The 15,699-nt window shown below is 41.7% G+C and overlaps 14 non-coding genes across 14 annotated transcripts; 7 read left to right on the top strand and 7 right to left on the bottom strand.

Moving 5' to 3' along the window:
- Nucleotides 1-528: 528 nt before the first annotated feature.
- On the top strand, nucleotides 529-616 carry trnay-gua (transfer RNA tyrosine (anticodon GUA)). Its single transcript is given in 2 exon segments — nucleotides 529-565; nucleotides 581-616. It is a non-coding gene; the product is annotated as a tRNA-Tyr (tRNA).
- Nucleotides 617-703: 87 nt separating this feature from the next.
- Nucleotides 704-775, bottom strand: trnae-cuc (transfer RNA glutamic acid (anticodon CUC)). The gene has a single exon. It is a non-coding gene; the product is annotated as a tRNA-Glu (tRNA).
- Nucleotides 776-3,047: 2,272 nt separating this feature from the next.
- trnay-gua (transfer RNA tyrosine (anticodon GUA)) lies at nucleotides 3,048-3,135 on the top strand. Its single transcript is given in 2 exon segments — nucleotides 3,048-3,084; nucleotides 3,100-3,135. It is a non-coding gene; the product is annotated as a tRNA-Tyr (tRNA).
- Nucleotides 3,136-3,222: 87 nt separating this feature from the next.
- On the bottom strand, nucleotides 3,223-3,294 carry trnae-cuc (transfer RNA glutamic acid (anticodon CUC)). Its single transcript has one exon. It is a non-coding gene; the product is annotated as a tRNA-Glu (tRNA).
- A 1,254-nt stretch (nucleotides 3,295-4,548) lies between these two features.
- On the top strand, nucleotides 4,549-4,636 carry trnay-gua (transfer RNA tyrosine (anticodon GUA)). The gene is given in 2 exon segments: nucleotides 4,549-4,585; nucleotides 4,601-4,636. It is a non-coding gene; the product is annotated as a tRNA-Tyr (tRNA).
- An 87-nt stretch (nucleotides 4,637-4,723) lies between these two features.
- On the bottom strand, nucleotides 4,724-4,795 carry trnae-cuc (transfer RNA glutamic acid (anticodon CUC)). The gene has a single exon. It is a non-coding gene; the product is annotated as a tRNA-Glu (tRNA).
- A 2,271-nt stretch (nucleotides 4,796-7,066) lies between these two features.
- On the top strand, nucleotides 7,067-7,154 carry trnay-gua (transfer RNA tyrosine (anticodon GUA)). Its single transcript is given in 2 exon segments — nucleotides 7,067-7,103; nucleotides 7,119-7,154. It is a non-coding gene; the product is annotated as a tRNA-Tyr (tRNA).
- Nucleotides 7,155-7,241: 87 nt separating this feature from the next.
- Nucleotides 7,242-7,313, bottom strand: trnae-cuc (transfer RNA glutamic acid (anticodon CUC)). The gene has a single exon. It is a non-coding gene; the product is annotated as a tRNA-Glu (tRNA).
- Nucleotides 7,314-8,563: 1,250 nt separating this feature from the next.
- On the top strand, nucleotides 8,564-8,651 carry trnay-gua (transfer RNA tyrosine (anticodon GUA)). Its single transcript is given in 2 exon segments — nucleotides 8,564-8,600; nucleotides 8,616-8,651. It is a non-coding gene; the product is annotated as a tRNA-Tyr (tRNA).
- An 88-nt stretch (nucleotides 8,652-8,739) lies between these two features.
- On the bottom strand, nucleotides 8,740-8,811 carry trnae-cuc (transfer RNA glutamic acid (anticodon CUC)). The gene has a single exon. It is a non-coding gene; the product is annotated as a tRNA-Glu (tRNA).
- Nucleotides 8,812-10,918: 2,107 nt separating this feature from the next.
- trnay-gua (transfer RNA tyrosine (anticodon GUA)) lies at nucleotides 10,919-11,006 on the top strand. The gene is given in 2 exon segments: nucleotides 10,919-10,955; nucleotides 10,971-11,006. It is a non-coding gene; the product is annotated as a tRNA-Tyr (tRNA).
- Nucleotides 11,007-11,094: 88 nt separating this feature from the next.
- On the bottom strand, nucleotides 11,095-11,166 carry trnae-cuc (transfer RNA glutamic acid (anticodon CUC)). Its single transcript has one exon. It is a non-coding gene; the product is annotated as a tRNA-Glu (tRNA).
- Nucleotides 11,167-13,272: 2,106 nt separating this feature from the next.
- trnay-gua (transfer RNA tyrosine (anticodon GUA)) lies at nucleotides 13,273-13,360 on the top strand. The gene is given in 2 exon segments: nucleotides 13,273-13,309; nucleotides 13,325-13,360. It is a non-coding gene; the product is annotated as a tRNA-Tyr (tRNA).
- An 88-nt stretch (nucleotides 13,361-13,448) lies between these two features.
- On the bottom strand, nucleotides 13,449-13,520 carry trnae-cuc (transfer RNA glutamic acid (anticodon CUC)). The gene has a single exon. It is a non-coding gene; the product is annotated as a tRNA-Glu (tRNA).
- Nucleotides 13,521-15,699: the final 2,179 nt, after the last annotated feature.

Below are 15,699 nucleotides of genomic sequence, written 5' to 3'. Positions count from 1 at the left end.
TAATTTCATAATAACGGACAACAGAATAGAGCTCTGACCATTAATACACCATCTTTATTTATTTAATTTTTTTTATCAAGCTATTGTAAACCATGGAACTGAGACCTTCATTGTTTGTTTTATCATAAAGTGGATTTTTAGGTTAAACAAGCTTGTGCAAGATGAATTTTCCATCGTGGGAAAAAGCTTTGACTTACAGTGACTCATATGAAAGTGTGTTAAATGGACTGTAGAGGGCGGTACACGTGCAGAAACTGGAGAACATGAATGAGGTTGGAAAGTGAATTCACTCTGGGGGTGAATGAGTGTTTGGGTGGGTTGGGACACACACAGCTCCGTATGACGACTGGGGGATCTCTCAAAGGGGCGGAACCTTGTAACCAACTGCCAATCACTGAAGATAACTCGCTAGTCTAGTGTTTCCTTAAATCACTTTTTTTTTTTTGCCACGTTGTTTGTAAAGGGCAGTATTGAAGAAAGAATTGTTAGGGTTTGCTAGCTGACTTAGCAAAGGGGTGCTTTTGCCTACCTTCGATAGCTCAGTTGGTAGAGCGGAGGACTGTAGGTACTTAAAATGGTTATCCTTAGGTCGCTGGTTCAAATCCGGCTCGAAGGACGGCTTTTACGTTGTTAGGACGTGACATGAGGGGAATTTTGCGTTTTCCCCGCCTGTTAGTTGGACAAGCAGGGGGAAAAAACTCATTTCCCTGACCGGGAATCGAACCCGGGCCGCGGCGGTGAGAGCGCCGAATCCTAGCCACTAGACCACCAGGGAGTCGCAGCAAACAGCCGCTCCTCTAGTGGCTGGGCGCAGCACCTCCGAGGCCCTCTAGTGGCTGGCCGCAGTACCTCCGAGGCTTTTCATACATCACTTGGAGTCCCGCCTGGAAGCTGAAGAGGGCGAACACGTGCAGAAACTCGAGAACATGAATGCTCTGGGGGTGAATGAGTGTTTGGGTGGGTTGGGACACACACAGCTCCATATGATGACTGGGAGATCTCTCAAAGGGGCGGAACCTTGTAACCAACTGCCAATCACTGAAGCTCTCAATGAACATGACTGACATCTCAAACTTGAACCTATCAGCACCGCTCATTTTGTTTATTTATAGGTCTAGCTAGACGTCACTAACTTCTTCAGTGAAATTTAGCTAGCTAGTTAGCAGTTCAGTTGCTTTTCTTTTTCTTTTTTTTTTTTTGCCTGACTTTGCAAAACTTCTTTGATGCTCTTGTTTCCCACGAAAAACAAGTCTGGGACACAATGTGGTAAGAAAAATGGATATATTTATGGTTGTTTGTTTGAAAAACAATTGGTTAGACTTGTGAGTTTCATTCTGATTGGATGACACGTTTTTATAATCGTTTTTGTTATAATAAAGGCTAACAAGGTTACAAGGGTTTGAAACTGAGCTTTTCACCAGCCTGAAGATCTGAAGATAAATGGCTGTTTCTAACAGAGCATTTTCTTTATTTTTCCTTGCTTTTTTTCCTGACAGTAAACTAATTTCATAATAACGGACAACAGAATAGAGCTCTGACCATTAATACACCATCTTTATTTATTTAATTTTTTTTATCAAGCTATTGTAAACCATGGAACTGAGACCTTCATTGTTTGTTTTATCATAAAGTGGATTTTTAGGTTAAACAAGCTTGTGCAAGATGAATTTTCCATCGTGGGAAAAAGCTTTGACTTACAGTGACTCATATGAAAGTGTGTTAAATGGACTGTAGAGGGCGGTACACGTGCAGAAACTGGAGAACATGAATGAGGTTGGAAAGTGAATTCACTCTGGGGGTGAATGAGTGTTTGGGTGGGTTGGGACACACACAGCTCCGTATGACGACTGGAAGATCTCTCAAAGGGGCGGAAACTTGTAACCAACTGCCAATCACTGAAGATAACTCGCTAGTCTAGTGTTTCGTGCAGAAACTCGAGAACATGAATGCTCTGGGGGTGAATGAGTGTTTGGGTGGGTTGGGACACACACAGCTCCGTATGACGACTGGAAGATCTCTCAAAGGGGCGGAACCTTGTAACCAACTGCCAATCACTGAAGCTCTCAATGAACATGACTGACATCTCAAACTTGAACCTATCAGCACCGCTCATTTTGTTTATTTATAGGTCTAGCTAGACGTCACTAGCTTCTTCAGTGACATTTAGCTAGCTAGTTAGCAGTTCAGTTGCTTTTCTTTTTCTTTTTTTTTTTTTTTGCCTGACTTTGCAAAACGTCTTTGATGCTCTTGTTTCCCACGAAAAACAAGTCTGGGACACAGTGTGGTAAGAAAAATGGATATATTTATGGTTGTTTGTTTGAAAAACAATTGGTTAGACTTGTGAGTTTCATTCTGATTGGATGACACGTTTTTATAATCGTTTTTGTTATAATAAAGGCTAACAAGGTTACAAGGGTTTGAAACTGAGCTTTTCACCAGCCTGAAGATCTGAAGATAAATGGCTGTTTCTAACAGAGCATTTTCTTTATTTTTCCTTGCTTTTTTTCCTGACAGTAAACTAATTTCATAATAACGGACAACAGAATAGAGCTCTGACCATTAATACACCATCTTTATTTATTTAATTTTTTTTATCAAGCTATTGTAAACCATGGAACTGAGACCTTCATTGTTTGTTTTATCATAAAGTGGATTTTTAGGTTAAACAAGCTTGTGCAAGATGAATTTTCCATCGTGGGAAAAAGCTTTGACTTACAGTGACTCATATGAAAGTGTGTTAAATGGACTGTAGAGGGCGGTACACGTGCAGAAACTGGAGAACATGAATGAGGTTGGAAAGTGAATTCACTCTGGGGGTGAATGAGTGTTTGGGTGGGTTGGGACACACACAGCTCCGTATGACGACTGGGGGATCTCTCAAAGGGGCGGAACCTTGTAACCAACTGCCAATCACTGAAGATAACTCGCTAGTCTAGTGTTTCCTTAAATCACTTTTTTTTTTTTGCCACGTTGTTTGTAAAGGGCAGTATTGAAGAAAGAATTGTTAGGGTTTGCTAGCTGACTTAGCAAAGGGGTGCTTTTGCCTACCTTCGATAGCTCAGTTGGTAGAGCGGAGGACTGTAGGTACTTAAAATGGTTATCCTTAGGTCGCTGGTTCAAATCCGGCTCGAAGGACGGCTTTTACGTTGTTAGGACGTGACATGAGGGGAATTTTGCGTTTTCCCCGCCTGTTAGTTGGACAAGCAGGGGGAAAAAACTCATTTCCCTGACCGGGAATCGAACCCGGGCCGCGGCGGTGAGAGCGCCGAATCCTAGCCACTAGACCACCAGGGAGTCGCAGCAAACAGCCGCTCCTCTAGTGGCTGGGCGCAGCACCTCCGAGGCCCTCTAGTGGCTGGCCGCAGTACCTCCGAGGCTTTTCATACATCACTTGGAGTCCCGCCTGGAAGCTGAAGAGGGCGAACACGTGCAGAAACTCGAGAACATGAATGCTCTGGGGGTGAATGAGTGTTTGGGTGGGTTGGGACACACACAGCTCCATATGATGACTGGGAGATCTCTCAAAGGGGCGGAACCTTGTAACCAACTGCCAATCACTGAAGCTCTCAATGAACATGACTGACATCTCAAACTTGAACCTATCAGCACCGCTCATTTTGTTTATTTATAGGTCTAGCTAGACGTCACTAACTTCTTCAGTGAAATTTAGCTAGCTAGTTAGCAGTTCAGTTGCTTTTCTTTTTCTTTTTTTTTTTTTGCCTGACTTTGCAAAACTTCTTTGATGCTCTTGTTTCCCACGAAAAACAAGTCTGGGACACAATGTGGTAAGAAAAATGGATATATTTATGGTTGTTTGTTTGAAAAACAATTGGTTAGACTTGTGAGTTTCATTCTGATTGGATGACACGTTTTTATAATCGTTTTTGTTATAATAAAGGCTAACAAGGTTACAAGGGTTTGAAACTGAGCTTTTCACCAGCCTGAAGATCTGAAGATAAATGGCTGTTTCTAACAGAGCATTTTCTTTATTTTTCCTTGCTTTTTTTCCTGACAGTAAACTAATTTCATAATAACGGACAACAGAATAGAGCTCTGACCATTAATACACCATCTTTATTTATTTAATTTTTTTTATCAAGCTATTGTAAACCATGGAACTGAGACCTTCATTGTTTGTTTTATCATAAAGTGGATTTTTAGGTTAAACAAGCTTGTGCAAGATGAATTTTCCATCGTGGGAAAAAGCTTTGACTTACAGTGACTCATATGAAAGTGTGTTAAATGGACTGTAGAGGGCGGTACACGTGCAGAAAGTCGAGCACATGAATGAGGTTGGAAAGTGAATTCACTCTGGGGGTGAATGAGTGTTTGGGTGGGTTGGGACACACACAGCTCCGTATGACGACTGGGGGATCTCTCAAAGGGGCGGAACCTTGTAACCAACTGCCAATCACTGAAGATAACTCGCTAGTCTAGTGTTTCCTTAAATCACTTTTTTTTTTTTGCCACGTTGTTTGTAAAGGGCAGTATTGAAGAAAGAATTGTTAGGGTTTGCTAGCTGACTTAGCAAAGGGGTGCTTTTGCCTACCTTCGATAGCTCAGTTGGTAGAGCGGAGGACTGTAGGTACTTAAAATGGTTATCCTTAGGTCGCTGGTTCAAATCCGGCTCGAAGGACGGCTTTTACGTTGTTAGGACGTGACATGAGGGGAATTTTGCGTTTTCCCCGCCTGTTAGTTGGACAAGCAGGGGGAAAAAACTCATTTCCCTGACCGGGAATCGAACCCGGGCCGCGGCGGTGAGAGCGCCGAATCCTAGCCACTAGACCACCAGGGAGTCGCAGCAAACAGCCGCTCCTCTAGTGGCTGGGCGCAGCACCTCCGAGGCCCTCTAGTGGCTGGCCGCAGTACCTCCGAGGCTTTTCATACATCACTTGGAGTCCCGCCTGGAAGCTGAAGAGGGCGAACACGTGCAGAAACTCGAGAACATGAATGCTCTGGGGGTGAATGAGTGTTTGGGTGGGTTGGGACACACACAGCTCCATATGATGACTGGGAGATCTCTCAAAGGGGCGGAACCTTGTAACCAACTGCCAATCACTGAAGCTCTCAATGAACATGACTGACATCTCAAACTTGAACCTATCAGCACCGCTCATTTTGTTTATTTATAGGTCTAGCTAGACGTCACTAACTTCTTCAGTGAAATTTAGCTAGCTAGTTAGCAGTTCAGTTGCTTTTCTTTTTCTTTTTTTTTTTTTGCCTGACTTTGCAAAACTTCTTTGATGCTCTTGTTTCCCACGAAAAACAAGTCTGGGACACAATGTGGTAAGAAAAATGGATATATTTATGGTTGTTTGTTTGAAAAACAATTGGTTAGACTTGTGAGTTTCATTCTGATTGGATGACACGTTTTTATAATCGTTTTTGTTATAATAAAGGCTAACAAGGTTACAAGGGTTTGAAACTGAGCTTTTCACCAGCCTGAAGATCTGAAGATAAATGGCTGTTTCTAACAGAGCATTTTCTTTATTTTTCCTTGCTTTTTTTCCTGACAGTAAACTAATTTCATAATAACGGACAACAGAATAGAGCTCTGACCATTAATACACCATCTTTATTTATTTAATTTTTTTTATCAAGCTATTGTAAACCATGGAACTGAGACCTTCATTGTTTGTTTTATCATAAAGTGGATTTTTAGGTTAAACAAGCTTGTGCAAGATGAATTTTCCATCGTGGGAAAAAGCTTTGACTTACAGTGACTCATATGAAAGTGTGTTAAATGGACTGTAGAGGGCGGTACACGTGCAGAAACTGGAGAACATGAATGAGGTTGGAAAGTGAATTCACTCTGGGGGTGAATGAGTGTTTGGGTGGGTTGGGACACACACAGCTCCGTATGACGACTGGAAGATCTCTCAAAGGGGCGGAAACTTGTAACCAACTGCCAATCACTGAAGATAACTCGCTAGTCTAGTGTTTCGTGCAGAAACTCGAGAACATGAATGCTCTGGGGGTGAATGAGTGTTTGGGTGGGTTGGGACACACACAGCTCCGTATGACGACTGGAAGATCTCTCAAAGGGGCGGAACCTTGTAACCAACTGCCAATCACTGAAGCTCTCAATGAACATGACTGACATCTCAAACTTGAACCTATCAGCACCGCTCATTTTGTTTATTTATAGGTCTAGCTAGACGTCACTAGCTTCTTCAGTGACATTTAGCTAGCTAGTTAGCAGTTCAGTTGCTTTTCTTTTTCTTTTTTTTTTTTTTGCCTGACTTTGCAAAACGTCTTTGATGCTCTTGTTTCCCACGAAAAACAAGTCTGGGACACAGTGTGGTAAGAAAAATGGATATATTTATGGTTGTTTGTTTGAAAAACAATTGGTTAGACTTGTGAGTTTCATTCTGATTGGATGACACGTTTTTATAATCGTTTTTGTTATAATAAAGGCTAACAAGGTTACAAGGGTTTGAAACTGAGCTTTTCACCAGCCTGAAGATCTGAAGATAAATGGCTGTTTCTAACAGAGCATTTTCTTTATTTTTCCTTGCTTTTTTTCCTGACAGTAAACTAATTTCATAATAACGGACAACAGAATAGAGCTCTGACCATTAATACACCATCTTTATTTATTTAATTTTTTTTATCAAGCTATTGTAAACCATGGAACTGAGACCTTCATTGTTTGTTTTATCATAAAGTGGATTTTTAGGTTAAACAAGCTTGTGCAAGATGAATTTTCCATCGTGGGAAAAAGCTTTGACTTACAGTGACTCATATGAAAGTGTGTTAAATGGACTGTAGAGGGCGGTACACGTGCAGAAACTGGAGAACATGAATGAGGTTGGAAAGTGAATTCACTCTGGGGGTGAATGAGTGTTTGGGTGGGTTGGGACACACACAGCTCCGTATGACGACTGGGGGATCTCTCAAAGGGGCGGAACCTTGTAACCAACTGCCAATCACTGAAGATAACTCGCTAGTCTAGTGTTTCCTTAAATCACTTTTTTTTTTTTGCCACGTTGTTTGTAAAGGGCAGTATTGAAGAAAGAATTGTTAGGGTTTGCTAGCTGACTTAGCAAAGGGGTGCTTTTGCCTACCTTCGATAGCTCAGTTGGTAGAGCGGAGGACTGTAGGTACTTAAAATGGTTATCCTTAGGTCGCTGGTTCAAATCCGGCTCGAAGGACGGCTTTTACGTTGTTAGGACGTGACATGAGGGGAATTTTGCGTTTTCCCCGCCTGTTAGTTGGACAAGCAGGGGGAAAAAACTCATTTCCCTGACCGGGAATCGAACCCGGGCCGCGGCGGTGAGAGCGCCGAATCCTAGCCACTAGACCACCAGGGAGTCGCAGCAAACAGCCGCTCCTCTAGTGGCTGGGCACAGCACCTCCGAGGCCCTCTAGTGGCTGACCGCAGTACCTCCGAGGCTTTTCATACATCACTTGGAGTCCCGCCTGGAAGCTGAAGAGGGCGAACACGTGCAGAAACTCGAGAACATGAATGCTCTGGGGGTGAATGAGTGTTTGGGTGGGTTGGGACACACACAGCTCCATATGATGACTGGGAGATCTCTCAAAGGGGCGGAACCTTGTAACCAACTGCCAATCACTGAAGCTCTTAATGAACATGACTGACATCTCAAACTTGAACCTATCAGCACCGCTCATTTTGTTTATTTATAGGTCTAGCTAGACGTCACTAGCTTCTTCAGTGACATTTAGCTAGCTAGTTAGCAGTTCAGTTGCTTTTCTTTTTTTTTTTTTGCCTGAGTTTGCAAAACTTCTTTGATGCTCTTGTTTCCCACGAAAAACAAGTCTGGGACACAATGTGGTAAGAAAAATGCATATATTTATGGTTGTTTGTTTGAAAAACAATTGGTTAGACTTGTGTGAGTTTCATTCTGATTGGATGACACGTTTTTATAATCATTTTTGTTAAAATAAAGGCTAACAAGGTTACAAGGGTTTGAAACTGAGCTTTTCACCAGCCTGAAGATCTGAAGATAAATGGCTGTTTCTAACAGAGCATTTTCTTTATTTTTCCTTGCTTTTTTTCCTGACAGTAAACTAATTTCATAATAACGGACAACAGAATAGAGCTCTGACCATTAATACACCATCTTTATTTATTTAATTTTTTTTATCAAGCTATTGTAAACCATGGAACTGAGACCTTCATTGTTTGTTTTATCATAAAGTGGATTTTTAGGTTAAACAAGCTTGTGCAAGATGAATTTTCCATCGTGGGAAAAAGCTTTGACTTACAGTGACTCATATGAAAGTGTGTTAAATGGACTGTAGAGGGCGGTACACGTGCAGAAACTGGAGAACATGAATGAGGTTGGAAAGTGAATTCACTCTGGGGGTGAATGAGTGTTTGGGTGGGTTGGGACACACACAGCTCCGTATGACGACTGGGGGATCTCTCAAAGGGGCGGAACCTTGTAACCAACTGCCAATCACTGAAGATAACTCGCTAGTCTAGTGTTTCCTTAAATCACTTTTTTTTTTTTGCCACGTTGTTTGTAAAGGGCAGTATTGAAGAAAGAATTGTTAGGGTTTGCTAGCTGACTTAGCAAAGGGGTGCTTTTGCCTACCTTCGATAGCTCAGTTGGTAGAGCGGAGGACTGTAGGTACTTAAAATGGTTATCCTTAGGTCGCTGGTTCAAATCCGGCTCGAAGGACGGCTTTTACGTTGTTAGGACGTGACATGAGGGGAATTTTGCGTTTTCCCCGCCTGTTAGTTGGACAAGCAGGGGGAAAAAAACTCATTTCCCTGACCGGGAATCGAACCCGGGCCGCGGCGGTGAGAGCGCCGAATCCTAGCCACTAGACCACCAGGGAGTCGCAGCAAACAGCCGCTCCTCTAGTGGCTGGGCACAGCACCTCCGAGGCCCTCTAGTGGCTGACCGCAGTACCTCCGAGGCTTTTCATACATCACTTGGAGTCCCGCCTGGAAGCTGAAGAGGGCGAACACGTGCAGAAACTCGAGAACATGAATGCTCTGGGGGTGAATGAGTGTTTGGGTGGGTTGGGACACACACAGCTCCATATGATGACTGGGAGATCTCTCAAAGGGGCGGAACCTTGTAACCAACTGCCAATCACTGAAGCTCTTAATGAACATGACTGACATCTCAAACTTGAACCTATCAGCACCGCTCATTTTGTTTATTTATAGGTCTAGCTAGACGTCACTAGCTTCTTCAGTGACATTTAGCTAGCTAGTTAGCAGTTCAGTTGCTTTTCTTTTTTTTTTTTTGCCTGAGTTTGCAAAACTTCTTTGATGCTCTTGTTTCCCACGAAAAACAAGTCTGGGACACAATGTGGTAAGAAAAATGGATATATTTATGGTTGTTTGTTTGAAAAACAATTGGTTAGACTTGTGAGTTTCATTCTGATTGGATGACACGTTTTTATAATCGTTTTTTTTATAATAAAGGCTAACAAGGTTACAAGGGTTTGAAACTGAGCTTTTCACCAGCCTGAAGATCTGAAGATAAATGGCTGTTTCTAACAGAGCATTTTCTTTATTTTTCCTTGCTTTTTTTCCTGACAGTAAACTAATTTCATAATAACGGACAACAGAATAGAGCTCTGACCATTAATACACCATCTTTATTTATTTAATTTTTTTTATCAAGCTATTGTAAACCATGGAACTGAGACCTTCATTGTTTGTTTTATCATAAAGTGGATTTTTAGGTTAAACAAGCTTGTGCAAGATGAATTTTCCATCGTGGGAAAAAGCTTTGACTTACAGTGACTCATATGAAAGTGTGTTAAATGGACTGTAGAGGGCGGTACACGTGCAGAAACTGGAGAACATGAATGAGGGTGGAAAGTGAATTCACTCTGGGGGTGAATGAGTGTTTGGGTGGGTTGGGACACACACAGCTCCGTATGACGACTGGGAGATCTCTCAAAGGGGCGGAACCTTGTAACCAACTGCCAATCACTGAAGCTCTTAATGAACATGACTGACATCTCAAACTTGAACCTATCAGCACCGCTCATTTTGTTTATTTATAGGTCTAGCTAGACGTCACTAGCTTCTTCAGTGACATTTAGCTAGCTAGTTAGCAGTTCAGTTGCTTTTCTTTTTCTTTTTTTTTTTTTGCCTGAATTTGCAAAACTTCTTTGATGCTCTTGTTTCCCACGAAAAACAAGTCTGGGACACAATGTGGTAAGAAAAATGCATATATTTATGGTTGTTTGTTTGAAAAACAATTGGTTAGACTTGTGTGAGTTTCATTCTGATTGGATGACACGTTTTTATAATCATTTTTGTTAAAATAAAGGCTAACAAGGTTACAAGGGTTTGAAACTGAGCTTTTCACCAGCCTGAAGATCTGAAGATAAATGGCTGTTTCTAACAGAGCATTTTCTTTATTTTTCCTTGCTTTTTTTCCTGACAGTAAACTAATTTCATAATAACGGACAACAGAATAGAGCTCTGACCATTAATACACCATCTTTATTTATTTAATTTTTTTTATCAAGCTATTGTAAACCATGGAACTGAGACCTTCATTGTTTGTTTTATCATAAAGTGGATTTTTAGGTTAAACAAGCTTGTGCAAGATGAATTTTCCATCGTGGGAAAAAGCTTTGACTTACAGTGACTCATATGAAAGTGTGTTAAATGGACTGTAGAGGGCGGTACACGTGCAGAAACTGGAGAACATGAATGAGGTTGGAAAGTGAATTCACTCTGGGGGTGAATGAGTGTTTGGGTGGGTTGGGACACACACAGCTCCGTATGACGACTGGGGGATCTCTCAAAGGGGCGGAACCTTGTAACCAACTGCCAATCACTGAAGATAACTCGCTAGTCTAGTGTTTCCTTAAATCACTTTTTTTTTTTTGCCACGTTGTTTGTAAAGGGCAGTATTGAAGAAAGAATTGTTAGGGTTTGCTAGCTGACTTAGCAAAGGGGTGCTTTTGCCTACCTTCGATAGCTCAGTTGGTAGAGCGGAGGACTGTAGGTACTTAAAATGGTTATCCTTAGGTCGCTGGTTCAAATCCGGCTCGAAGGACGGCTTTTACGTTGTTAGGACGTGACATGAGGGGAATTTTGCGTTTTCCCCGCCTGTTAGTTGGACAAGCAGGGGGAAAAAAACTCATTTCCCTGACCGGGAATCGAACCCGGGCCGCGGCGGTGAGAGCGCCGAATCCTAGCCACTAGACCACCAGGGAGTCGCAGCAAACAGCCGCTCCTCTAGTGGCTGGGCACAGCACCTCCGAGGCCCTCTAGTGGCTGACCGCAGTACCTCCGAGGCTTTTCATACATCACTTGGAGTCCCGCCTGGAAGCTGAAGAGGGCGAACACGTGCAGAAACTCGAGAACATGAATGCTCTGGGGGTGAATGAGTGTTTGGGTGGGTTGGGACACACACAGCTCCATATGATGACTGGGAGATCTCTCAAAGGGGCGGAACCTTGTAACCAACTGCCAATCACTGAAGCTCTTAATGAACATGACTGACATCTCAAACTTGAACCTATCAGCACCGCTCATTTTGTTTATTTATAGGTCTAGCTAGACGTCACTAGCTTCTTCAGTGACATTTAGCTAGCTAGTTAGCAGTTCAGTTGCTTTTCTTTTTTTTTTTTTGCCTGAGTTTGCAAAACTTCTTTGATGCTCTTGTTTCCCACGAAAAACAAGTCTGGGACACAATGTGGTAAGAAAAATGGATATATTTATGGTTGTTTGTTTGAAAAACAATTGGTTAGACTTGTGAGTTTCATTCTGATTGGATGACACGTTTTTATAATCGTTTTTTTTATAATAAAGGCTAACAAGGTTACAAGGGTTTGAAACTGAGCTTTTCACCAGCCTGAAGATCTGAAGATAAATGGCTGTTTCTAACAGAGCATTTTCTTTATTTTTCCTTGCTTTTTTTCCTGACAGTAAACTAATTTCATAATAACGGACAACAGAATAGAGCTCTGACCATTAATACACCATCTTTATTTATTTAATTTTTTTTATCAAGCTATTGTAAACCATGGAACTGAGACCTTCATTGTTTGTTTTATCATAAAGTGGATTTTTAGGTTAAACAAGCTTGTGCAAGATGAATTTTCCATCGTGGGAAAAAGCTTTGACTTACAGTGACTCATATGAAAGTGTGTTAAATGGACTGTAGAGGGCGGTACACGTGCAGAAACTGGAGAACATGAATGAGGGTGGAAAGTGAATTCACTCTGGGGGTGAATGAGTGTTTGGGTGGGTTGGGACACACACAGCTCCGTATGACGACTGGGAGATCTCTCAAAGGGGCGGAACCTTGTAACCAACTGCCAATCACTGAAGCTCTTAATGAACATGACTGACATCTCAAACTTGAACCTATCAGCACCGCTCATTTTGTTTATTTATAGGTCTAGCTAGACGTCACTAGCTTCTTCAGTGACATTTAGCTAGCTAGTTAGCAGTTCAGTTGCTTTTCTTTTTCTTTTTTTTTTTTTGCCTGAATTTGCAAAACTTCTTTGATGCTCTTGTTTCCCACGAAAAACAAGTCTGGGACACAATGTGGTAAGAAAAATGCATATATTTATGGTTGTTTGTTTGAAAAACAATTGGTTAGACTTGTGTGAGTTTCATTCTGATTGGATGACACGTTTTTATAATCATTTTTGTTAAAATAAAGCGTAACAAGGTTACAAGGGTTTGAAACTGAGCTTTTCACCAGCCTGAAGATCTGAAGATAAATGGCTGTTTCTAACAGAGCATTTTCTTTATTTTTCCTTGCTTTTTTTCCTGACAGTAAACTAATTTCATAATAACGGACAACAGAATAGAGCTCTGACCATTAATACACCATCTTTATTTATTTAATTTTTTTTATCAAGCTATTGTAAACCATGGAACTGAGACCTTCATTGTTTGTTTTATCATAAAGTGGATTTTTAGGTTAAACAAGCTTGTGCAAGATGAATTTTCCATCGTGGGAAAAAGCTTTGACTTACAGTGACTCATATGAAAGTGTGTTAAATGGACTGTAGAGGGCGGTACACGTGCAGAAACTGGAGAACATGAATGAGGTTGGAAAGTGAATTCACTCTGGGGGTGAATGAGTGTTTGGGTGGGTTGGGACACACACAGCTCCGTATGACGACTGGGGGATCTCTCAAAGGGGCGGAACCTTGTAACCAACTGCCAATCACTGAAGATAACTCGCTAGTCTAGTGTTTCCTTAAATCACTTTTTTTTTTTGCCACGTTGTTTGTAAAGGGCAGTATTGAAGAAAGAATTGTTAGGGTTTGCTAGCTGACTTAGCAAAGGGGTGCTTTTGCCTACCTTCGATAGCTCAGTTGGTAGAGCGGAGGACTGTAGGTACTTAAAATGGTTATCCTTAGGTCGCTGGTTCAAATCCGGCTCGAAGGACGGCTTTTACGTTGTTAGGACGTGACATGAGGGGAATTTTGCGTTTTCCCCCGCCTGTTAGTTGGACAAGCAGGGGGAAAAAACTCATTTCCCTGACCGGGAATCGAACCCGGGCCGCGGCGGTGAGAGCGCCGAATCCTAGCCACTAGACCACCAGGGAGTCGCAGCAAACAGCCGCTCCTCTAGTGGCTGGGCGCAGCACCTCCGAGGCCCTCTAGTGGCTGGCCGCAGTACCTCCGAGGCTTTTCATACATCACTTGGAGTCCCGCCTGGAAGCTGAAGAGGGCGAACACGTGCAGAAACTCGAGAACATGAATGCTCTGGGGGTGAATGAGTGTTTGGGTGGGTTGGGACACACACAGCTCCATATGATGACTGGGAGATCTCTCAAGGGGCGGAACCTTGTAACCAACTGCCAATCACTGAAGCTCTCAATGAACATGACTGACATCTCAAACTTGAACCTATCAGCACCGCTCATTTTGTTTATTTATAGGTCTAGCTAGACGTCACTAACTTCTTCAGTGAAATTTAGCTAGCTAGTTAGCAGTTCAGTTGCTTTTCTTTTTCTTTTTTTTTTTTTGCCTGACTTTGCAAAACTTCTTTGATGCTCTTGTTTCCCACGAAAAACAAGTCTGGGACACAATGTGGTAAGAAAAATGGATATATTTATGGTTGTTTGTTTGAAAAACAATTGGTTAGACTTGTGAGTTTCATTCTGATTGGATGACACGTTTTTATAATCGTTTTGTTATAATAAAGGCTAACAAGGTTACAAGGGTTTGAAACTGAGCTTTTCACCAGCCTGAAGATCTGAAGATAAATGGCTGTTTCTAACAGAGCATTTTCTTTATTTTTCCTTGCTTTTTTTCCTGACAGTAAACTAATTTCATAATAACGGACAACAGAATAGAGCTCTGACCATTAATACACCATCTTTATTTATTTAATTTTTTTATCAAGCTATTGTAAACCATGGAACTGAGACCTTCATTGTTTGTTTTATCATAAAGTGGATTTTTAGGTTAAACAAGCTTGTGCAAGATGAATTTTCCATCGTGGGAAAAAGCTTTGACTTACAGTGACTCATATGAAAGTGTGTTAAATGGACTGTAGAGGGCGGTACACGTGCAGAAACTGGAGAACATGAATGAGGTTGGAAAGTGAATTCACTCTGGGGGTGAATGAGTGTTTGGGTGGGTTGGGACACACACAGCTCCGTATGACGACTGGAAGATCTCTCAAAGGGGCGGAAACTTGTAACCAACTGCCAATCACTGAAGATAACTCGCTAGTCTAGTGTTTCGTGCAGAAACTCGAGAACATGAATGCTCTGGGGGTGAATGAGTGTTTGGGTGGGTTGGGACACACACAGCTCCGTATGACGACTGGAAGATCTCTCAAGGGGCGGAACCTTGTAACCAACTGCCAATCACTGAAGCTCTCAATGAACATGACTGACATCTCAAACTTGAACCTATCAGCACCGCTCATTTTGTTTATTTATAGGTCTAGCTAGACGTCACTAGCTTCTTCAGTGACATTTAGTAGCTAGCTTAGCAGTTCAGTTGCTTTTCTTTTTCTTTTTTTTTTTTTTGCCTGACTTTGCAAAACGTCTTTGATGCTCTTGTTTCCCACGAAAAACAAGTCTGGGACACAGTGTGGTAAGAAAAATGGATATATTTATGGTTGTTTGTTTGAAAAACAATTGGTTAGACTTGTGAGTTTCATTCTGATTGGATGACACGTTTTTATAATCGTTTTTGTTATAATAAAGGCTAACAAGGTTACAAGGGTTTGAAACTGAGCTTTTCACCAGCCTGAAGATCTGAAGATAAATGGCTGTTTCTAACAGAGCATTTTCTTTATTTTTCCTTGCTTTTTTTCCTGACAGTAAACTAATTTCATAATAACGGACAACAGAATAGAGCTCTGACCATTAATACACCATCTTTATTTATTTAATTTTTTTTATCAAGCTATTGTAAACCATGGAACTGAGACCTTCATTGTTTGTTTTATCATAAAGTGGATTTTTAGGTTAAACAAGCTTGTGCAAGATGAATTTTCCATCGTGGGAAAAAGCTTTGACTTACAGTGACTCATATGAAAGTGTGTTAAATGGACTGTAGAGGGCGGTACACGTGCAGAAACTGGAGAACATGAATGAGGTTGGAAAGTGAATTCACTCTGGGGGTGAATGAGTGTTTGGGTGGGTTGGGACACACACAGCTCCGTATGACGACTGGGGGATCTCTCAAAGGGGCGGAACCTTGTAACCAACTGCCAATCACTGAAGATAACTCGCTAGTCTAGTGTTTCCTTAAATCACTTTTTTT

This window comes from Pangasianodon hypophthalmus, chromosome 29 (assembly GCF_027358585.1).
Source record: "Pangasianodon hypophthalmus isolate fPanHyp1 chromosome 29, fPanHyp1.pri, whole genome shotgun sequence".
In the NCBI taxonomy this organism is placed as follows: Eukaryota; Metazoa; Chordata; class Actinopteri; order Siluriformes; family Pangasiidae; genus Pangasianodon; species Pangasianodon hypophthalmus.
Note: the sequence above shows the minus strand (reverse complement) of the source record. Positions and strands in the feature narration are given on the sequence as shown.